This window comes from Pogona vitticeps, chromosome 1 (assembly GCF_051106095.1).
Source record: "Pogona vitticeps strain Pit_001003342236 chromosome 1, PviZW2.1, whole genome shotgun sequence".
Taxonomy (NCBI): Eukaryota; Metazoa; Chordata; class Lepidosauria; order Squamata; family Agamidae; genus Pogona; species Pogona vitticeps.
Genome location: NC_135783.1, coordinates 143,582,053 through 143,598,918, shown reverse-complemented (window position 1 = coordinate 143,598,918; position 16,866 = coordinate 143,582,053).

Genomic DNA, 16,866 nt, shown 5'->3' with positions numbered 1-16,866 from the left:
GGGTATGGGAATACCCCACATTTAACCAGTTTTCTGCACTACAGTAGCCCCCCCCCCCATTCTTTTACTGGCTGAAAGGCAATTTTTCTGAATTCATCATTTAAATAAAGTGTGGCCCGCGTTTAATCCAATTTATTATCTCACGTCTTTATTCTGGGGTTGGGGTGGCAAATTTTCTTTTGGCAAAACGGGATCCCGGAACTAAACCATGAACCAGCTCAGTTTGCCATTTTTTTCTCGTTTGTGGTCCAGTTCGTGCCCGTCTCTAATCAAGGTGTCTATGCTAATTAGCATGAAGTAATGGACTTTAAATGTAGGTTAGCATCCAGCAACAAGTTCTTTTCTTTTTCTTCTTTTTAAGTATTTTAATTCTGCATTTGTTTTTAGAAGGTGGCATTTATCAGTACAGCAAGGGGATTTTAAGAGGTTTTTTTGAAAAAGAGCCTTTAAAATACTATAGGAATGCATAGGTTCATAATAATGGGCCTAAAAGAGAGAATGGGCACTGTCCTTTTACGTAAAAAAAAATGTGCCAGTGAAGCCAGGGAAGATCAGAGAAACAAAGACTGCAAACAAACAGGAAAAATATGGAAAATAATAAAAGGTGCATGGATCTTCAGCGCCTTTTTCTTGCCTTCAGAACAGCATGTTCGCACAGAAAATCAAACATCATAATCGACAACAATAACAATGCAAAAGTAAAAGTCACAGTATGAACCCAGATTATCAAAGCAGGGGGAAGAAGACAGGATGATGAAGCAGTAGCTGCTAATAGATGTGAGGGGAAAAAACAAAAATAGAATTTGAAAGTGTATCAGGTAAAAGTAACGCAGCAGAGATGGATGACATAAACACCTGATTCTGAAAATAAATATGTCCTGGGGGGGCAGAAATCAACCTTCCACAAATTCTTTTTTTTTTTCACCCATGGGCTCCATCTGCCATTTTGTCTTTTCACTTGAAAGGCTTTCCCCGCTGTGTAATCCTAGTCAATCAATACATTGAACAGGAAGATAGCTCAGCCTCATAAGAACACAAGATGAGCCATGTTGTATCAGACCAAAACCTCATTTAGTCCAGCTTTCTGTTTTTGCACACTGGCCAGCCAGATCCCAATAGAAACACCACAAATGTAACAGCATTTTGTTGGTCTTTTCCTCCAGTAACTGATGTGAAAATTCACATTGCCTCTAATACTTCAGGTAAATATTGCGATCGTGATAAGCAGCCACTGAAAGCATTACACCTTCATCAATTGCTTCTTTTTAAAGCTATCTGAGTTTGTGATTGTCACCACATTTAGGGGCAGTGAATTCCATAGTTGAACTACGGATGGTGTAAAGGAGTCTTTCCTTTTATCTGCTCAGAATGTCCCATTACTTGGCTTCAGCAGATGGTCCTGGGTTCTAATGTCTACAGAGAACCAAACTTCTCCTTATTTGTGTTATCCATACCATGCATAACTGCAAAATCAACTATCCAGTCCTCACCTCACTTATCTCTGTCATGATCTCCCCTTACTTCTAAGCTGAGAAATTCTAGACATTATTTCTTTACCTTTTAGAGTAATTGTTTCAAATATGGGTTTCATGAGGATGGGGAATCCCTTTTGGGTTCTACTCCAAACTTTAAGGAGCTAACCAAGGCCCTAAACCCCATACCCCAAACAGATTCGGTGTCTTGGACAACACTTGTAAAGTTCAGATTAACGCCTGAATTTATTCACAGTTCACACAAAACCCAACCCATTAAAATCCACTGGTCTGCTTGGGTCCCAAGGTGAAGTATCAGAACCAAAACTGGACACCTCTTGAAGCTTTTGTTCAGTCTTCAGAGCAGATAAATATCAGAGTCCAGGAAAAGAGGAAAGAAGATGAAGGACAAACTCAGAACTGTTCAAATGAGCAAAGTCTGACTGTTCAAATGAACTGTTTCAAAAGAGCAAAGTTTTCTCTCTTGCTGCCTTGTGCGTCTTGTGTCTTGATTGCTCACCAGCATTACACAGCAAGACTTCTGCCCTAATCAAACTCGTCTAGACTTAAAGGCCAATATCCTATTGAGACTTTACACAGCCATAAGGCAAATGATGCAACCTTTAGAGGCAAATGGCCTCAAATTAAGAAATCACTGTAGACATGATCTATTGTACTGAGCTGTGGGACTTTATTTCCTGTAAATACAGTGGTGCCTCGCTTAACGAAAAATCCGTATAGCGATCCCTTTTTGGGGATCGCTATACGGATCAGCCCCAATCGCCGCACTCGCTTTGCGACGATTGGGGCTCCGGCGGCCATTTTGGAGCCGCCGAACAGCTGATCGGCGGCTCCAAAATGGCCGCCGCATGACCCGAAATGGCCCCTATCAGCGTTTTCGCGCCCTCCCTAAGCAAGGGGAGGGCGCGAAAACGCTGATAGGGGCCATTTCGGGTCATGCGGTGGCCATTTTGGAGCCGCCGATCAGCTGATCGGCCGCTCCAAAATGGCCGCCGGAGCGAAAACATCGCTGGAGGGGGTAAGTTTACACACTTATTGGAACGCATTAAACTAAGTTTAATGCGTTCCAATAGGTTTTCCTGCCCCACACAGCGATGTTTTCGTATAGCGAAGGTTAATCCGGAACGGATTAACCTCGCTATACGGGGCACCACTGTAATGCTTAAAATGACCTGTTAACTTGAGACGATTCACCTTATTTGTGTTATGGGTGTGACTAACAAGATTTTCACCTATGTATGGTTAGTCAGGATGGAGCTGTACATTTCAGTGTGAATCCCACTGAAAGTAAAGTAGATAAACCACTTAATACTGTTGTCTTCCAGCTGCACCACATTTTTAAAAATATGCCTATCTTCATCTAAATTCTGTCCCAGTTAATTAGATGTTAGTAGGCATCCTTCAGTCTTGAGAGACTAGGGTAACGTGCTCTGAACAGAGGTCTTGGAGGTCTTGCAACAGCATCTAGTGTGGCTGAGAAGGCCAGTTCGAGAGTGACAATCCCTTCCACACTGAAGACAAATACAGTCTGTCCCCTGTCCAGCTTCCTGATTTTGCTGGTTTCTGGACTGCCTTTTTGCCTCAGCCTGCTGAACAAGTGTCTCTTCAAACTGGGAGAGGCCATGATGCACCGCCTGCCTCCAGGCTGAATGCTCAGATGCCATAATTAGATGACAAGGTTAGGGTACAGGGGTACTGACCATGCACATAAGACTAGCAGGCTTGCCTCAAGTCATTTTGTGGCCTGCCATGAATAACCAGGTGGCATCTGTAAGGAAATTGGGAATTGTAATTATGCAAAAATTGAGTATGTTAGGTTCTGTATAAGATGAATTTTAAAAAGATGTTTTTCATGAGTTTGCTATGCAGAGTTGTTTGTCAAAGTCACAAGGTCAGGCAGTCCACAGAGAAGAGACACAACAAAAAACACTAACTGGGAGAAAATAAGACACCTGGAGCTTGGATCATGAGAACTTTGGGTGGTGATTGGAGTGTTCTGAATTATGCCTACTTGGACTTAATTGTGTGTCAGCTTGAAAGTGTAATGAAGAAGGAAGTCCTAAAGAGATGTAAAATGAGAGGGTTTGTGTATGTAGAAAAAAATGGTCTGTGAATGCTGTGGAATGTGAGACAGAGAGGATTGGTTTTTTTTTTTCAAGAAGAAGGGGGGCAATAGCCAAAATTCTAGATGCCAGCATGTGGGACACAGAGCAAAGATGATTACCTAGCTGTTTTTATTTTAATTAGAAATTGTAGGTTTATTTAAACATTGTAATACAGTAGTCTGGAAATGCTCAGTGTTTATGCTTTAAAGCACTGGTTCTTAACCTTGGGTTACTCAGGAGTTTTGGACTGCAACTCCCAGAAGCCTTCACCACTTGCTGTGTTGACTGGGGTTTCTGGGAGTTGCAGTTCAAAAGCATCTGAGTAACAAAGGTTAAGAACCACTGCTTTAAAGCTACAACTATATACTAATGAAACTTTTTTTTCTTAATAAAACAAATATAATTCTTCAACAAGGATCTAGTCTCTTGCTACAGCAGGACTATCTAAATCCAGTGTGGATGAAAGAAAATTAATAGTTGTTACTGTGAGTTAAAAGGTCCTACTGTCCTATTTGGTAAGGCTGTTGTGTATTCTAAGGAAACACAAAGCCTATGTTTTTATTGCTTTGGAAGCAATCAAAGGTTACTTTTAAGGTTCAGGCTTGTCCTCAGGACAAAATTGGGAACAGGAATATCTTCTCCCTGCCGCAATAACCGTCTGTTGCTTCTGTCCTCTAGTTTCTCTGTGGAAACAATTTCATGCACTTTTGAAAATGTATGCAAAATAAAACAAAACAATCTCTTCCTATATGCCTCATAGAGCATTTTGTGTGCATGCGAAGCAACTTTTCTTGCTCTCCTTTTGTACCCATTTTAATGACTCTAATAGAAACAACAACCCTTCTATTTCATTCAGGTGGCTGGCGGTGGGAGGTGGCAGCAAGGAGTGTGCCATGCAAGCCAGTCTAATCCCATTGAGAAGGCAAGACTCACTGGAAGAGAGAATAGTGCTAGGAAAAGTTGAAGGCAGCAGGAAAAGAGGTATACCTACGATGAGATTGATTGACCCCAGAAACGAACCGTTGCCTTGAATTTGCAAGAACTGAGCTGTTTTGTTAAGAAAGGAATGGAATGTTTTGGAGGTCATTCATTCATAAGGTCACTGTAGGTCTGAGGCAATTTGACAGCGCATAAGAAAACTAATTTTTGTGAAATCGTTTTCCACAATATCTCCAGGCCAAAAGGGACTAAATTATGACAAATGGCATAATTTCTCGTTCTGCATGATCACCTGTTTATGGGCACTAGGGAGGATGATGTTAGTGTTTCCAAGTATGTGGTATAAGACGACATACATTAAGAACCCCATAAAAGCAAATAAATCCTCCTAATACATTATTGGGGGAAAACATGGATCAACCAAAAATAATCAGATACTGTATTAGTTATATGCCATCAGGTCAGAACCAATTTATAGCAACTCTAATAAGGCTTTCAACATCAATGACATATTTGAGGAGTGTCTTTACCAGCTCTACTCCCCCAGTGAGTTTCCGTGGTCAACTGGGTATTCAAACATTGCTCTCCAGACTCCCAGTCCATCATTCTATCCACTACACCACACTGGGCACCAATCGGATATTAGATATTATTTGTACTAATGACATTTAAAAAGAAAGGTCACAACTCCAGAAGACATGAGCAATAATACACTCACCAGTGCCTGTAGTTAAATTCTATTGCCATTCCTTCTTTACTTGACTCTTCTCTAATTCTGATTTTCAGAAATACGTAGAAATCATGAGAAGTTTGCTTTGCTCTAATGTTAATCCAATTCAAGCAGTTTTCAGCAGGGAAGAAAAAGAAAGTGGTTATTATCTGTCACAAAGGGAGATGTGCTGCTCAGTGTATAATAAGCAAATGCAATCATGAAAAATGCACAGGAAAAAGGCCTACAAATAATAAACTGTACCAATGAAAGAATACATCTCATTTAACGTTCTAGTTCTGCTTTCTTCCCCAAAATTTTAATTTACATGCTGCTAACTTACAAAAACACAAGATTTACTGGGGATTTTTTTTCCCATTATAATCTTTTCTCCCTTTCGTCCAGTACAAGCTGTACTTGAAACTGGAGCACTGTAAAGCGAATCAATACAATGCTCAGCTAAGTGTTTGCATTGTAACCAAATATTCCAGCTTTCAGTCAACTGCAAAACTGAATGTAGCAGTCCCTGTGCAGCAGTGTGTGTGTGTGCATGTGTGCATATACTTAAACAACTCCAGCTATTCCCAACCCCATTTGCAGATAGTATAAAGGGGCTAGTCCTTTGAGTGCCACTTTCGCACTGCGGCTTCTTTTCCTCCTTTCAGACATATTGGGTAACCCCTGAAAGAGAATGGAAAGAAATCAGTCTAAACTCTCTCTCTTTCTCTCTCCCTCTCCCTCACCCACATCTGGAACTTCATTTTGCTTTCCCTGCTCTTCAGTTATTTATTAAGCTACGGGTAGCAGCCTTACACAGATTCAGACCCTTTTAATTCAGTGGTCTGAATCCTGATGGAACCTTACACTGTAAACCAAAAATAATGGAAGTGGTGTGTGCAATCTTTTATGCACTTAGGTTGGGGTTGTGCTGTTGGTTGCACACCAGTGGTGCAACCAGCCACGGGACAGGTGGCTGGAAAGATGTGAAAATGGTGTGTGTCATTGTCCTTATGAGTGCGGTATTTCCATAGGATTTGGATACTATTGTCGAAACTGATCACTAGTAGGTCTCTAGGAGTCCAGACAATGGGCCTTGTCCCGTCCTAAACTTAGATTACAAAAGCAAGATGGTGGTTGAACATGAAAAAGACAAAAATGGCAACTGTATAAGATCTTCAGTTGCCAATGAGGCAACTGCATTTGTTAAAAAGTTTCTATGCCTTGGCTTTCTCATCAGTCATAATGGAGACTCCAAACGAGAAATCAAAAGGATATTGAAACTTTGAAATGGCACCCTCAAGGAAAAGATGCTTAAGTGTAAGGATGGGTCACTGGAAACTTTAAGGTCATCCAAGCTATGGTGTTTCTGGATAATGTACACATCTTTGAAAACTGGACATTAAAGAAAAGTGATAGGGGGAAAGTACAGTATTGATTAACAGATACCACTGGCCACTAAAATACATGCAAGTGGGTTAAGTAGATCAAATGAGCCTGAACTCTCACTAAATGATGAAATGACTAAAACAAGTCCATTGTAAATTTGGATGTATCATGAGAAGACAAAATCACAGTGGAAAAGGCAATGATGCTCGGAAAAGTATAAGGCAGTAGGAAAAGAGGAAAATCTCACATGGGATAGATTGACAGACTAGAGGTAATTAATTCATGAGGTTAATGTAACTCATAAGACTCCACAGCACATAACAGCAACGTAACCATTTCTTACTCATTTTAATTTCTCACATTGGGAGCACTGGTTGGTGGAAAAGTCGTAAAGAGTAATTTAAATGAGTAAACAATAAGTATCTGCTCACCGCTACTGAAGTGAGGGCGCCATTACACTGATGATTTACATATTGGTTTCTTCCCCAGTGTTTTTGGAACTGAATTAAAGTCATGTGGGTTTTGTTTCATTTTGCACATTCTTTTGGAAAGTCAACCCACAGGGGCTTTGTGTTGGCAGAAGGTGAAGGGGCAAGTGTAGGAGCCCCTAGTGCCCGCGTGTGGCTCCTTCAAAGGCGAGGAGGGCTGCTGGCGTGTCAGGTGAAAGGGAGACAGAAGGACTACAGGGTGGAGGAGGGAGGGTGGAAAGCAGCCCAGCTGGCCTTAAGGGTCTAATCTAAGTCAAGCAGAGCAGAGAGGAGGTGCAGGGCAAGACAGGTGGCACCTTTCACATGACAGGGTGGATGAAAGGGGGGGCACCCTTCTGGCCACTGCCTTCCCAAGAGGCCGCCACAAAGATGGGGGCACCAGCGTCATGGTGGTACCAGTCAAGGAAGGAAACTTGAAAGAAGGATAGCAAGGATGCAAAGAACAAGAAGGAAGGCAAGCGCTTCTGGACTAAGGAAGGGCATCAGAAAAGAAGGAATTTTAGGGAAAGAGAGAACAAAGAGATGGGTTATGGGTTTCAGACTTCAGGGGCCAGCAGTACAGAATATGTTTTTTAAAAAATTCTTTTTATTTGGAAATTAGTGCTGCATCACTTCAGCAATGGATCCCCTTGAAACATGTGTGGCCATATGTTTGTTTGTTTGTTTGTTTGTTTGTTTGTTTGTTGATTGATTGATTGATTGATTGATTGATTGGTTGGTTGGTTGGTTGGTTGGTTGGTTTGATTGATTGATTGATTGATTGATTGGAATTATATGCCACCCATCTAGACAATGTCTACTCTGGGCGGCTCACAACAAGTAGAATAAAAACAATTGTAATATGGCAACAGTTTTACCACAGTTTCCTCTGTTGTGCCTGTCCATCCCTCAGGCTTCCATATTATACTCGTTGCTCTGCCTCCCATTTTCAGTAGCATGTACTTTCAAAGACTGTATTTACTCCAGCAGAGGCATGCACATTTGCTGAGATGATTCAAAACAAATCAATTTCACATTTGTGTTAAAATTAAGGGGGGGGGGACCCTCTCTGAGGCTCTTTAGAATAACTCACTTGGTGGCCAAACAAATGTGGAGTTCTCTGTGTGTCATGCAGCCAGGATGTTTTAAACTGATTTTGAAATATGCTAAACCTGATTTAAACTCAGGTGGTTTTTTCATTGTGTGACTGTGCCCTAAGATTAAACTGGCAACACAATCAACTTCCTTGATGTAGAATTGGGGCGGGGTCCCATCTTGTCCATTGCCTTAGGCAATGAACTTGCTTTGCCTGACCTTAGGATGAAGGATACCACTGTTTCAACATACCAGTGATATCATGGCTCCTGATTAACTACTAGGATTTTACTACAAAAGCAATGAAATCATTCCTTCGTAAATTACAACCTTAATGTAATATAATGTACTGTAATGTAGTTGTATCTTTGTTATTGGGAAAGGAATGAGTTACAAGTGACAGTACCACCAGAAAAAGGGACTGGTAAACTACTGACTATTCTATACATAGGAAACCCTGAAAGGGTTGCCATTAGTCAGGAACAACTTGATGGCACATTGTTGTTCTTATTTGTAGTAAGTTATTTCTAAATTTTTACAGTGGTGCCTCGCATTACGACGTTAATTCATTCCAGCGAAATCGCTGTAGAACGAAAATGTTGTAATGCGAAAATAAAAAACCCATTGAAACGCATTAAAACCCATTTAATGCTTTCCAATGGGCTAAAAACTCACCGTCCAGCGAAGATCCTCCATAGGGCGGCCATTTTCGGTGGCTGTCTTGCAAGGAATCCATCCCAGAAAACAGCGGGGAGCCATTTTATTTACCCAGTGGCCATTTTGAAACCGCCGATCAGCTGTTGGAAAATCGTCGTTTTGCGAAGAATCTGTTCCCGAAGCAGGGAACCGATCATCGCAAAGTGAAAAAACCCTATTCAGACCATCGTTGTAACGTTGTCGTAATGCGGTTTCGTTGTAATGTGGGGCAATCGTAAAGCGAGGTACCACTGTATTTGGATACATCATTCAGAAGGATTTAGAGCCAGATTAAGGAATCAGCTACTGTTCAGATGTTACTGACTATACCTCCATCATCCCTCACCACCAGTCATGCTGGCTGGGGATGATGGGAGCTGTAGTCCAACAGCACCTGGTGGACTGAATGTTTCCCATCGCCAGCTTAGTGGTTTATGGTTAAAGGCAGCTTACGGAACTTGCCAGAATGTTGGAAACCATCAGTTCTTCTCCTTGCCTGTTACTTATCGTGCCATAATCTGCAAACAAAATGTGCTGCAGGGGAAAAGTGGGGAGAAGAAACAAAAACAAAACAAAACACAATCAGGAAGACTGGCAGAAATGAGTAGGAGAGAGAGGGAGGAAAAGTCTGCCAGTGTTAATGCTGTGGCCCAAGCTTTTGGCACTGGCAGCTGCACACGTATGAGGGCAATTCAAGCATATGGACTCCTCTGAGCTCTTGTCAACCTGCCATGGCAGAGAAGCTCCACCGAGTGGGGTCAACCTTGTGTCTTTCAGAGTCGCACAACAGGGCATGATCGAACATAGCAAAACGCCAGCGAGGGCACTTGCGTTCACCAGGAAACATGAGACAGAGCGGTGCCTTGTCTCCAGCAAGGCTTTGCCATGCTGCAATGGAGCTGGCCTCTTTCCAATGTTTACTGCGAGTGCTCCATTCTTCAGGGCTGTAGGAAGAGTTGTCACTCATCCAACACAGCACACACCGAGGATAATATGTTGAGTGCCTGCAACGGTTTGCCTGGCCAAGAAGTAAATTAGAGTCTACACAATGCGAACAAGTAATTCCTCCCTCCACAGCAATTTTGCTAAAAGGCCTGGTCTAATTCACTAAAATAATACCTAAAATCTGTGCTTTCATCTTCCGAAATGGTTTGCAAGGAAGCCCCCCCCGCCCCATTCCTCATATTTTAAATTTAATTTTTTTTCCTATTTCTTTCTTTCTGATTTTCTCCTTCCCCTGCCCCATTTGCCCCTTTTCATGCTCTTGCCCTTCCTTTCTGGGTTAGATTTACAAGAATTTGTATATTTGTGCCAGGGAGGTGATTCTCACAGCCTCTCAATCTCAGTGAGAAATCACAGGTGTGATCACGCAGGCAGGTAGCTTGCAATTTGGACCAATCGCGCCACAGTCTGGTGCAAGCAATTTCCCGGTCACAACACACCATACACAGAACAGCGCTTCAGCCTGACCTCAATCCATGCCCAGGCTGGACCCTTTCAGTCCTGCTGGAGGGCTCTTACTTGGAGCTGGACTGATTCCCCGACAGATGGAAAGATCACTTTAAGGAAGGTTGCTCTCGGGAAAGTGACCCTTTCCAGACACTTTTCTCACCCTCTGATCCCACTTGAAACAAACAAACAAACAAACAAAAATCACTTCATGAGTCCCACCCCCCAAAGAAATCTAATTGGATGGTTACTGGTTATTAGAGATGGACAAGAACTGTCAGTTTGATGATGTGGTGCTGTACGTTTCCTGGTCGAACAGCTGGTTCATGATTTGGTGTCCTGTCCTCTCCAGCAGGCACTGCCACTGAGTAGGCACCCGCTGGGGGCAGTGGCACAGCACTGAACTGCAAATCAGCTGTTAGGCCAGGGAATGAACCACACTGAACTTCTGAACTGGTGGTTTGTGCCCATCTCTACAGATGTTGCCAGATTTCAGGATCTGGTTAAAGTGTAAGGGTTGGGTTTGTTTGTATGTTTGTTTGTTTGCTTGTTTTAAATAGTTCTGTATGTTTCCAGGCAGGATGATAAATCTCAGGATGGATGGTGCAAGAGGAGAGAATCTGATTTTTCTGTTGGTGCGAGTTTTACAGCCTGGATACCCATCTTTACCTATTCCCACCTGGTATTGCTAACCATTGATTTTTGTATTTGTGTTGCAGTTATGCACAGCAAGGAAGCAGGAGCAAAGAGAGGAGATGAGCAAGACAGTTAACACACTTGGGCCCATTGACCCATTTGACACAGATAGGGAGGTGAGCACCAGCATTACGGCTCCTGAGACTTCTTAACTAAGCCTGGTATACATGGCATGGGCCTGAATTTTGTTTTTAAATCCTCCCCATGGGCTCCCCAAGAGTCTTCCATGAGTTACACTTGCAGCAGGACTGGTTAGATGGTCCCACCAGATTCTGGGACCATTTTTCCAGATTCTCTTTGTGCCTATTTCCACAACAAGCTGGTCCAGAAGCAGTTTTGCTTCTGATCCATGTTTCTCTGACTCAGTGACACCCCATGGGTTCACCCTATGATATCACTTGACTCTGACTTATAATGTCACAAATGCCCACAAATGGGTATCAGGTGCTAGCCTGAAATCTTCAGGAAGTTGGATGCTGCTGACTTGGGAAACCTAAGCCTACCTGGCATACCTTAGGAGGGAGTTTCCTAACCAAGGTGATACTATAAAGAGAACCTTGTCCTGTGTCTTCACCGATCTTGGTTTAGTGGGACATGCACCACTACACCACTTCTGCTCCACATCTATCTATCTATCTATCTATCTATCTATCTATCTATCTATCTATCTATCTATCTATCTATCTATCTATCTATCTATCTATCTATCTATCTATCTATCTATCTATCTATCTATCTATCTATCTATCTATCTATCTATCTATCAGCAGACCAGTTTAGGTGGTCTGGACTGACCATTTGGTATCCACAGCTGTGCCCTCTCTAACAGAGGGGGGGGGGTTAAGAGATCAGGAAGAGAACCCTTCACAGGAGTTGTGTCACTGCCATCCCATACCATATCCTTCCCTTGGAATTTTCTTTAATCTGCCCAGTGATAGAGCCAGCCCTTCTTCATTAAATTCTCAATTTATCATTCATGTTTGTGTGTGTGTTTCAGTTACCAAATGCTGGCTTCTGGGGTAGCTGCATTCAAATTGAAACTTGGAACCCATAGTCGGATGTAACTACCCATTCAGTCCCCTATTTACATGCTCCAGGCAGTACAGAGTTGCTGTTGGCTGTTTCTTAAAACCTGAACTCTTATGGTTGCCCTCTCTTACAGTACTGTCCATCTGATATACAGAAAGGCTATTTGTAAGAATGGCTGATGGTCAGATTCCAAAAGATCTCCTGTATGGAAAATTAGTGCAGGGAAAGCGTTCCAGAGGGAGACCACGGCTGCGATACAAGGATATCTGCAAGCGAGATCTGAAGGCCTTAGGAATGGACTCAACAGATGGGAAATCTTGACATCTGAGTGTTCAGCCTGGAGGCAGGCGGTGCATCACAGCCTCTCCCAATTTGAAGAGACCCTTGTCCAAAAGGCTGAGACAGTCCTGAAACCAGCAAAATCAGGGAGCTGGACAGGGGACAGATTGTATTTGTCTTCAGTGTGGAAGGGATTGTCATTCTCGAATTGGCCTTTTCAGCCACACTAGATGCTGTTCCAGGTCCTCTATACAGAGCACGTTTACCATAGCCTCCCGAGACTGAAGGATGCCTAATCTAATCTAAAGTCCATTAATCCCACTGTTTCTCTTTAAAAAGTCATCGCAATTTAAAAACAGCAACAACCCAAAGATACATGTTGTCATTCCATATGCAGTTATTGGGCAGCTTTCGTACCCCGAATTCCTTTAGTAGCACAGCAGGACACAAAACCCATCACATTCCATGGAAGGATTTTGATCCACTCCCTGGAGTGTTTCGCAGCTTGTCTTCTATCAGTGTTCTAGCCTTGTCAGTTTTTGTTTCAAAATCCCATTTACATGTGTCTGGCTAAATGAAGCAGGTACATTATGTGAATAATGAATACCTGGATGAATTGTGTTGTAGGTCCTCCTTCCCCAGAGGAACATTTCACGTTGGGTTTCAGATGCTACCTGGCAAACAACTCAGCTGCATCAACACCAGGAAATAGATTTTTCTATACATAAAGCAGGTACAGACCTGAAGCAATGGCTTTTGGAGGGGGGGGCATGTGACATTAATAACTACTTTCAGTGTCTCATGGCCAGTCGGGTTGGAGGAATTCCGGGAACTGTCATCCAAAAATATACTTTTTCCAAGCTCTGGAAAAAGTCTTCTAGTAGAGTCCCCAGTTTCTTGCCGGTAATAAGATCTGTTGAAGGAGTCAAAGGCTGTGGTCCTTGGAAATACAGAGAAAATATTTGCTAACCGACGTTACCCTAGAAAACCTGCTGAAGAAAATGTGAGCTATACAAATATAACTAACAGATACAACACAACATTTGGATGTTTCTTTTCCTTCACCTTTTCTCCCTTCCTGTACCCAAGTTTTATCAAATTAGCAGTGCTGTTTTTATTTGTTTCAGAATTCTCAGTATCCCAAAATGCTCATCTCTGAAGAATGCATTTGTGTTCATTCTTGAGATATTTTACCTCCCTCAACACCTGAAATTGTTATCACAAATTTATTCTAACTTTCGGCAGACCATGCCCTAAACAGTGACTCTAAATGAGTCCTCCATTATGTATGAAATAACTACATTTGAAATATTTCAATGAGTATCAAGATGCTTTCTACGTGCCAGAACAAGTGCTTGGGCACAGCCGTTGGATAGACCTCCTGTTCTAAGCTTCCTGCCTTCAGCTGCAAATGAATGAACCCCAGTCCTACCATTAACTAGAGGCAGGAAATTGCCTCAGGTGGAAGATGATGGGAGGCAACTGTGGCAGCTTCTGCAGCCATTTCTCTTAACCATTCCAGCAATTTCTCCCTCTTGGAGGACAGAACTGTGTGTGCTACTGCACCTCCTAACCTAGCCATTGCCCTGCATTCTAGTAGTAGATGCTGCTATCCCATTGAATTCTGACCCATCTTGTTCTTTACACCAGCAGCAAAACTAGACTGAGGCACCCATCCATCCATCCATCCATCCATCCATCCATCCATCCATCCATCCATCCATCCATCCATCCATCCATCCATCCATCCATCCATCCATCCATCCATCCATCCATCCATCCATGGATGGATGGATGGATGGACAGTTTTGAGATTGCCAAGCATTTCTTCAGCAACCATTTGTAGACAGTAGAGGGCCAATAGGCGGGATGTAGCTTCTTAGCTCACCAGGGAAAGGGAGGTCCATTCAGTAGCACAATAAGTGATGTTGTCAGCAAAGTTTCTTCAGTTTTGCATTCCATTTTCTTTCAGTGATGCTGCTGCATCAACAGACACAGGCTGGGAAAAACAACCAAGAGTCCTCTCTTTCCATTATCCCAATAGTCTCTTGCTTGTTTGGATGCTAAGTCCTAGCCTGCAGGACTTTGTGAAATCCAAGCATTCCCAAATCCTGTCTTGGAAAGTCTATGTCCAGTTGCCATGCCCCAAGCCTAACATCAACTAAGGAGAGAAACAAATCTCTTAGCACACAGATGAGAGAGCCTGGCAGAAATGAGAGGAGCGGTCTTCTTTGTATCTTTTTCTTACTTTGGGGAAGAAGGCACCACCAACCTACAGAAAGTGCCAAATATCTTATGATCTCAGTGTTAGAACTGATTTTAAGATGGGCTGGGTCATGCAAAAGACAAAGATGCTGGCTGCAGGATTTGGGTTTCCAGGACTTCTGGCCTTAAAACTTTTTCCAACCACTGGTGATGCTTGACTGGCTGTATACAAGAACATAACATAAGAAGAGCCCCGCTGGATCAGGCCAGGGGCCCATCTAATCCCGCTTCCTGTATCTCCCAGTGGTCCCACCAGATGCCTCTGGGAGCACACGAGAGCATGAGATCCCTGTCTCCTGATACCCCTCCCCTGCATCTGGCATTTGGAGGAGAAGAATTTTACTTCTTCTTTTAGAGTTCCGTGTCTTCTTTTAAGACATTAAAATCAGAATGGCCAAACTAAACAAAAAGGCAACAAAATTATGATGAGAAGCTGTAAAAAGCTGGTTGATTTATATAGTGAGATTGAAAAAGACTTTGCTTGAACAAAGACAATTCTCTGCCAATGCTGTTAATCTGTTTATTATGCCAGTAGATACTTGTCACCTCCCAATACTTGCTAGATTATCATTATTAAGATAATAAATATCTACCTCAGTTGGTAGATATTTATAGGCCAGCTGGAGTGGTAGAATGGAATATGGAATGAAGGAGAGATGCAGAAGGTACCATCTTCATTAGTAAGATGGTACCTTCTGCATCTCTCCTTCATTCCATATTCCATTCTACCACTCCGGCTGGCCTATAAATATCTACCAACTGAGGCTGCACACGATACACCTGAAGGCTAAATTCCATGAAAGCCAAGCTGAACTGCATAAAATTTAATGTACCAGGAGACTCTTGGTGACTTTTGCTGCAACAAACCCACACCAGAAGGTTCATGGAAATTGTTGCTAAGCGAACAACTCTCTCTTGCTCCTCACTGACTTCCCTTGGGCAAAGAAGAAAGGTTTCAGAGTTTCTCAGATACCAACTGCCCACACATGGTTCTGCACACCTTTTCTATCAATTGCAAATCTGCCCTTTGGCCCACTCACTCTTGTCCCTACTCATCCTTCATGCATGCTCACTTTTACATATCTCCTGACTTGCTGTCATGTCCTCCCCACCACCCGAGGCCCACTTTTCCTTCTCAAATCCCCAATCCACCTTCCCCACACCCTTTTTTTTCCTTTGAACCTCTTCTGTCTTTTAGCCTATCAGAGTCTTTCTGAATTAGGCTCCTCCTCCTCCATGTTCTCTCCTAATAATTGATATTGAGCAATCATTACCTTTTTCCGCCTTTAAAATATTTCTGAAACCTGTGTTTTTTTTTCATATAGCCCAGGACATGTTATTCATTAGGAGGAAAAGCAGTATGGTGGGATGTGGGAGGGTTTTTTTTTGTTATTCCTTGTTATAATAATAAACCATAATCAAAACAACCTTCTGAAAAATACGCAAATGTGCCCTTAGCTGTCCTCATCACCAATAAAATTTGTCCTCACTGATTATAATTGGTCCCCACTGATTCATCAACTAAATCTTTTGCTGATCACTCTATTGATTGAGCTATCTTGTAGCCCAAGTCTGGTGGTAGCATTAGAAACCTGAAGGGCACCAAGGGTGAATTAGAGTGGACATCCACAGCATTCATAATTTGAGGGCAGAATGTGAGACTCAACGGATTAAAGTCTGATTGAAGACTGAAGAGTCTTTTGACATTAGAGCATCACATTATGTGACATGTCATTCGTATCTGAGGTGAGGAAGAACCCCAGTTTCTTTTACTAGGCCTCTCTATCTTGACATCCATACCTGCAGAGAAAATGCTAGATGTTTCTGTGGTTGTGCTGAATTAAGGTGTAATAAGGCCAAAATAGGGTGTGAAAAAGATGCAAGAAAGTATAAACATATGCATCCTCTCCTCTTCTTGTTCACTGCAATGTGTAGTGATCATACCAACTCCCGGCTTCCTGTTTCTCAGAATGGTGTGTATGTGTGTGTGTGTGAAATCAGAGCATGATAACCTTACTTCAAAAAAATTTTCTAGGGTTAGGCAGTTATTGCAGGCAGTGGTCCTGAGAGACATCTAGAACCGCACATACCAATCAGGACAAGTCCCTTGGCTGTGCATCCAGTGAGCGATCAAGAAGGAAGGAAGGAAGGAAGGAAGGAAGGAAGGAAGGAAGGAAGGAAGGAAGGAAGGAAGGAAGGAAGGAAGGAAGGAAGGAAGGAAGGAAGGAAGGAAGGAAGGAAGGAAGGAAGGAAGGAAG